Here is an 8381-nt window from a genome sequence, read left to right as displayed (position 1 = left end):
CAAATTTTATAAGTTTTTTTATTTATGATATTTATCTATTTTAATAATTTATTTATGATCAAGTTGTTTTACAGAATGCATTTCACGAATATAAAGAGACTTGAGGGACAACAATTGCCTAAGAGGTGGGGGGGTTTGTAAATTACTACAGTTGTACAAGTATAGAGTCACAATTTTGGAAAATGTGCAATCTCCAACCCAACTATGAAATCTAGAACCACCATAGCATATCATTCATAATTCTTTGATGTTTGTGTGAGGTCTTAGACATTCAAGGATCTCCTCCTCTTCCTCTTGAACTCCATCTCTTAACTCACGCTGCAGGTGAATTTCATCTATGACCTTTTTTATATCATAGAAATGCACATTCTTTTACAAATGAGAACATTTATATTCAGCTTTTAAACTAGATGGGCTCACAAGATGTCAGATCAAACATCTTTCTATCAAGATGTCGTAGGTTAATTAGGTTGTGCATGCCCTTGGGTAATTAATCAATGCCTCTGCAGCCCTGAGTTTGGGAGACATCAAGGTAACGTAGATGCATCAGATTTCCAACTGAACTTGGAAGCTCTGTGATGTGAGTACGACTCAGATCCAACACTCGTAGGCTCTTTTGTTTCCAAAACCAATTGGGAGGGATTTGTTTGATGCGAGAACCATACTCCTGTAGTAATAAAATGGTCTGTATTTGGTTAGTTTTCTCACATGCCTTCAAAATAACCTGAAAAATGCAATTATCTTCACAAAGAAATGATAAGTGCCTAGAAACCTGATTATCAAACAGAAAATGTTTGATGTCATCCAAATTATGGTCCTCCACTCGAAGAAACTCTTTACTGTAAATATCATACTTTGTACTATAAATATCAAACGAGCATACCTTGATTGGTTGATCCGATAATCAAAGCGTAAACGAAGCATGAAATTCACCAAGTCATCGAGATTCTTAGCGGCTGTATGCTCGTTTGCAGCAAATCCTTTAGCCACCCATTGCTGAACTAACGTTTCTTCCTCAAATTCATAGCCAACTGGAAACAATATGCAGAAAAGGCAACACTTGAATAAATCTTTATTCTTTTTATTGGAGAATTCAGTAGGAAACCGCAAACTTTCTGTTCTGTCTGTTACTCTGATTCCAGTTGAGTCAACAAGAGACTTAAATCTCGAAGTGAGCTTGCTAATCCTATCTGGTGAGCTAGATTCAAAGAAGAAAACCAATTGACCTTCAAGATTAGAGGATCTAACCCAGAAGAATTGAGCTTCAGTCTCATCAAATATTGCCTCTAGATCGGAAATCACATCTTTAAGATGTTTCAGTAGATCTGACCCCCCCTTCTATGCTGAGATCCATTACAAGTGTAATCTTATTAGCAAAAAGATCACAAAAATCGCATAGCAAACCATGAAACTTGACAGTATTGTTTCCCAAGTCCTCGGTTTCTAGCGGCAATGAACAACGAGGCATCGGACTTGTACGCATAAATACCTTAGAAGATACAATAAATTCTCTCAATTTGCACAGGCAATCGTTGAGGTTTTGGTTCGTACAACTGCTGAATGTGGGTGGATCAGCCAGCATCCTAGCGATAGATCCCAGTGGCTCTCGGTACCAGAACTCCAAGAATTCTCTATCTTCCTCCATTACCAAAATTCAGAGTTAGACACCGCAATCAAGGGATGAGAGGGGTGGTGGATCGAAAGGCCTTATCCAAATGGGGGAGCAAATCAACCTCTAAGAAAAAGTTCGTCTAAGGTTTTGAGGAGTCGCCAAAAGCCTATGAGCTCGCGTATACGTACGTGAGCATGGACACTCCAGATATGCCGCTTACAAAATCAAAGTGTAAAGGTAAAGATAATTTTAAGAAACGTATCAGGATACATTTTGGATATGTATCGATACAGACGAAAAATCAAGATATGCATAAATATGTTAAAAAATTCAAATAAATCCTAAAAATTATATTAATAAGGATAGCTACAAGTTTTATATAATTGTAAATAAGTTATTTAAAAGTTAAAAAAGATGTAATTTAATGGTCTATATAAAATTCGAGATATTGAGACACACTTAGTAACTATAGGCAAATGATGGTATTACTAAATGTGAAAAACAAAAAAAAAAAAACTAAAATGTAATAATGATATACATTAATTTTAAAATAATAAACATAATTTATCTTAATATTTATTAATGCATAAATTTTAATAATTAATTCTAACATTTATTGATAAGCATACACTAAGAAAAAGGGAATTTATTTAAAAATAAAAATGCATAAATTTATAGCAAGAAAATGGGCGTAACGACTAAGGTTTGAATTATAGGACTAATTAAAATTATGCATTAATTATAGGAATAATTAACTAATTAATGAGAGAAATGGGGACTTGTATTAGGCTATATCAGACTGTTTTGGAACCGTATCGGCCGATACAGACCCGAAACAGTCCGATACAAACTGATACATATGAAAAGGAACACTACAAATCATTTCTATGTGTTTCGTGTATCAGGTTTGTAATGGAACGATACGTATCAGCCGATACGGTCCAATATGTTGCAAAGTTTTGAACCTTGCATTAAATGTTCCCCCATCCCAACCAACATCACTGTTGGTGTCTTGGGAGCATCTCCCTACAAATGAAAAGGGAGAATGTGCAGCTGTTATGTCTTGTGGGTTGAGATGTGGGACTAACTTGTGGATAGTATATTCAAGCTCGCTCATGGGAGTTATATTTCATAGCGGTTTGTTACTAGGGGTGTACAATTGGTTGATTTTGTTCGGTTAGAACTGAGGATTTAACTGACTATTTGATTCGATCATTTTCTCTGATCAAACCAAACCGACCTTATTCGAATTTGGTTCGGTTGAGCCCTAATTCCATATAAATGATAATCATTGATTAACAACTAATAAATAATTTATAATTAATAAGTGTTATAAATTAAAAGTTACAATGACCCGAAAACCTAGTGATTTTAATTAATTAGCTAGTATTAATTAAAAGCTATCCCGAAAGCCCTATGCCAATGGGGAATTAGCGAATTGGGCATTTTTTCAAAAACAATTAATAATTAATGAACAATTAATGATTAGTTTAGGTTTTAATTAACAATTATTAATTAAAAGTTATTCACAAACAATTAAAGCCCAATGAGAAAATTTCAAATTGGTCATTGGGAAATATAATAATTAATTAGCTTAAAGTATTAAATAGATCACAATAAATAATTAATATACTACATTAAATAAACACTAATTCGGTGTTCGGTTGATAATCTCAACCAAACCAAACCGACACCAAAAATCGATTTTTTGAAAAACAAAAAGCGATCGAATTGATATCCAAATTAACTGAACCGAACTTGCTTATTTGATTTGATTCAATTCGGATTTTGGTTTATCAACCAAATTTGAACACCCCTATTTTTTACATAACTATCAATGATACCCAAAAATTAAGGTCCAATACGATTATCTCATTTTCAATGATGTAATTGGATTGGATATGGATTTTGCAATCTGAGTCTGATTAATAATTAGGTCGAATTTGGACTTAATTTCATTCAATTCAGTTATGTTATAATATTTATTAATTTTATATAGTTATATTTAAAATTATAAAAAGTATATTATATGTGAATTTATATATAATATATATATATATATATATATATATATATATATATATAAGTTCAATATGTCATATTTACATTAGTTTATTATATACAAAAGTTGAGAAGTAATTAATCTTTTATTTTTTCTTATTTTAAAAAATTAAAGCAGAGTGGTATTAAATAGGAATCTAATTAGAGACCATTAAGATTCGAATTCAAATATGAGGTCTTTAAATTCTACTGAATTTAGATACAAGTTTTCAATAATCAAATTTTATTGAATCTGATCCGATTGCAGCCCTGCTTTCTTACATGGTTGATGATTGATGATGAAAAGTATCCTTTGCATTTGGTGGCATTACATTTATGGTTGGCGTAAAATTTTTACTTTAGGGGTGATGTAGAGGCCCTTTATCAATGGTGAGTGGAAGCTATTTGCTGTGGTGAGAGGTATCGCAAGGGATCAAAATAGGGAGCTTGGGTCAAAATAAACTACAACACTAGAGTTGACATTAGCTCTAGTTGGGCTAACATAGCCTATATGGCAAGGGACCAAAACAGGGCAATGTGACTAGAGGTGTCAGTTGGACGGATTTAGTCTACTTATAAATGGACTGGACTGAATCCGGTCCAAATTCAATAGAAATCAAATACAATCAAATCCATTAAAATGTAAATGGATTGGATTGGATCCAATCCAAACTGAATGAAATATCAAAAATTATATAAAAGTACTTTTGTAAAAATAGTTTGATAAAAATATTTTCATAAAAGTGCTTATACAAAAGCATTTTATTGAAAGTACTTCGAAAAAGTGCTTTTGTAAAAATATTTTTCAAAAATTATTTCCATAGACTTGTATAAAAGTACTTTTATAGAAGTGCTTTTGTAAAAAAGTACTTTCATAAAAGTGCTTTTGTAGAAGTGTTTTTATAAAAGTATTTTCATAAAAGTACTTCTATAAAAGTACTTGCGTACAAGTGTTTTTATAAAAGTAGTTTCGTAGAAGTGTCTTTATAAAAGTACTTCCATAAAAGTACTTTTGTATGAGTTTTTATAAAAGTACTTTTACGAAAGTACTTTTATAAAAGTGATTTTATGATGTTTTCAATTTTTATTGATTTCGAATTGGGCAAAGGTTTGGTCTCATGATTGGATTTTTGAAAATTTGGTTTAGGTCTAATTCAAACCAATAAGAATATGGCCAATTTATTTTGGATTGACTCAATCCAATAATTATATTGGACAGTCCAAATCTGATTCTACAAGGTTTGGATCGGATTGGATCCAAACTAAAACCGGTCGATTGACACCCCTAAATGTGAGGCAATGTTTGGGGCTCAAGGACTTCATATTCACTGCCAATCCATCTTGGATGCAGAGACCATGATGAGCTGTTTTGAAGCTCTCAAGAGTGGACTTGATAAAATTCTGGTAGAAACGGACTCTATTTCAACTGCTCAAGACCTTAAGGCTATGTTTGGTTTGAAGGAAAAAGGTAGGGAAAGGAAGGAAAGGGTAGGAAAACCTTTCCCTTCTCCTCCTTTTTCCTACTTTTTCCTTCAAACCAAAAACAGCCTAAAGGGGACTACAGAGTTTTCTCCTTTCAAGAACCTATGGTTTGATACTAATAGTTCTTCAAGGTGATGTTCCCAAGCTGATTTCCAGCACTGTAGCCAAAGTTGCTATGTCCCCAAGGAACATAGCCATTTCACTCTATGGTCTAATCCTTTTGAGCAACTTTATTTCAAAGATTTGTACACGCCTTAAGCTGTGATAGTGAATAAAGTTTCCTCTTATTACCATAAAAACGATTTTCAATTATTGGTCACTCTTTATATAAGTCTTGTGTTTCTTCAACGTGAGACTCTTTCACCCCTTCATGACTCACACGTGCATCCCAACAAATCTCCACCTCGGGTGTGAGTCTTTTAACTACTCTCCCTCGAACAAACGTCGACCTCATGTTCACGACTATAGGGAGCCTACTACCAATTGTTACCTATCTAAATAAGAATGTCAATGGAATGGTTTTGGACTGGACCTGTCCAAACCAAATTCAATTTAGACAGACCAACAAGACATATTGAATTGGACCACTCCAGATTCGATGGTCCAAAATATTTATTGGACTGGATTGGACCTGCTCCATTCTAATGAATTTATATTGGATTGAGTTGGATTGAGCTAATACGTGGTCCGTTGATATAAGATAAGAACATAGGTGTCAATGGACCGTTTTTGGGTTGAAACCAGTCTAAATTAAAACAAAATTGAACATATTGATTGATCCAAACATTGAATTGGACCGATTTAAAATGGTCCAAAATATTCATTGGATTGAATTGGGTCTGGTCCATTTATAATGGATTCACATTGGACTGGATTGGATTGGACCAAATCTAGTCCAATTAAAAAGCACACGTCAGGGAAACCACATACAACTCTTGAAATCACTCACCAGCGACTCCCATCCAACCCATTCAACAATGGAGAACCAGTAGAGCCACACGAGTCACCACATGCAAATTTCATGCCCAATCCAAACTATGGGCTTTGATACCAATTTGTAGAGCAAGGTTTAACTAAACGCATGGCTGTTCAGCGGGCTGTGGAACCAATGATAAGGTTCTAGTAACAAAATACAGGGGACCCACACCTTTTGCAGTAGTGGGACCATTAAGTTATTATTGGCATGGAAACTCATCATTGGTTCCACAGCCTAGTGAACTACTATGGCATTCAACTAATCTGAATTCCAATTTGTAGGTCTTGAAAATATAATGAAATGGTTAACAAAATACTTGGAAGCAATATAAAACCCAGTTTTGGGTCACTTGAAAATATTATTTTTTCATTTATAATGGTAAAATGAAGTATTCTGAGACTTACATTACCAAGGTTTTTAAAACCAGATGGGGTAGAGAAGAGACCGTTTCCCATGTCGAATGGTCCGGATTGGCAATTTGACGATTCAAGCTCAGATAGTGGTTCGCTGATCAAGTGAATGGTTTTTACCAAAAAAATGGTTTGGGGGTGAAATAAAACATGTGAGGTGACTGGTCCTAGTTTTTTCAGTCCAAACATATTGTCCGATCCAATTTTAAAAACACTGTACAGTACTTTTTGATGTAGCGCGATCCGGTCACTCCTAGCTGGCACTCACGTGGCTCCTAGAAGGTACCTGAGATGAGGAAGAAGAAGAATCCTCGGGGAGTTTACCCAGTGGGGATACTCCGATGTTTAAGTTAGTACTCTGTAGGAGAAGCAAAAAGGAGACGAAGGCTAAGAGTGCAGATAGTGCGTTCTCACTATATTCAAGAGATTAGAAGTTTCAAGGAGAAGTTTCTCTTCTTCCCTGGGGGCTTTTATAGGGACACTCACGTCAGGTCGGGCATAACCGCCACTGGGCTCCTACCACAGCCGTTACCTATCAGGGCTGCGCAGGTGGCTGCGTAGGTGGTCGTTGTGGCGTACGTCTCGCCCGGGTGTGTGACACGTCTCCAAAGTGGAAGACACGCCTTTGCCTATTGAGAGACGTGGATGCAGACTGTCAAAAGGACTGGGACTGCGCCGTCAGTAAGGGATATGGCGCAGTCTGACTGGTATGGTCAGTTAGTCAGAAGTTTCCTGAGGAGCGCTCATGCGGCTTATTCACGAGCTATCTTCTAGCGAGCTTGGAACACTCCAGGATTACCTTTAGTAGGATTGGTCCTTAGGATGACTTGTCTGCTTGGGAGCTAGGACGAGCTAATAACTTTAGCTCGCTAGCTAAAGTTGCCTCGAAGTATCTCTTCAAAGGTAGCTCGGGGAACTCGGGGCTCGCGTTGCGGCAAGCTTCTCCTTTCGTGAGCTGCTTTGTAGGTCCATCACTTGGTCATACCAGGCTACAACGTTGAACTGTCACTCGTGCTGATTCAGTGTCTATGTGTCACCGTTTCATAGGTTGGGTCAAATCGTCCTCCATCACTTTTGTTTGTCATTGTAGGGTAACAACACAATAAATAACAAATAATTAAGAAACATCAAATCAAGACAAACACATAATACCGATTTAAATGTACGAAAACTCTCTAACGTGAAAAAGAAAAACAACAGGGCACTAATCCAAAAAATGTTGCCCTTTCTTGATGAGGGAAGGTTGTTGATGCAAGATATAACAAACTAAGAAAGAAGTAAAAGGGCGAAACTGAAATTTTAAAATACTTAAACCGCATATGATGTGACAGGAAGGAGAGTTAATGGATGAGAGGTTTTTGATGCAGACAATCAACCTACACGGGAGGCATAGTGACAATTATTAACATTTTTTAACTGTTGCTAACCTAAATAGTCGAACCATTCAACCTAAGAATCGGCTATAATTCCAATTCCACTTCAATTGTGATCCATCCTATTTTGTTTTAAAAAAAAACCATTGATATTATCAACAAACCGGATCATCTTGTTCTTGCACCCAGATCAACACTGACAAGTTCAACTTCAACCATGGCTAGTGGTACGATCAAACAAAAAATAGATAAATTTGGGCATGTCTTGCTTTGGCTCGACTAAAATATCTATGACTCTGTTTGGAATGAGTATAAATGCAAATATATATAGTGTAAATACATACAAAATAAAAGAAAATATAAGGTTTTGCACTCTATATATTTACATTTATATTCCTCCCAAACTCAATTGAGTTAAGCTGGAAACTTAAACTATTCCTGAGTTTTTCAAAGTTGATTAATTGTATCCTAAATTTTTGAAAATATAC

This window comes from Nelumbo lutea, chromosome 7 (assembly GCF_056320005.1).
Source record: "Nelumbo lutea isolate HS-2025 chromosome 7, American lotus-T2T, whole genome shotgun sequence".
NCBI lineage: Eukaryota > Viridiplantae > Streptophyta > Magnoliopsida > Proteales > Nelumbonaceae > Nelumbo > Nelumbo lutea.
The sequence above is the reverse complement of the archived record's forward strand: the minus strand, read 5'-3'. Positions refer to the sequence as shown.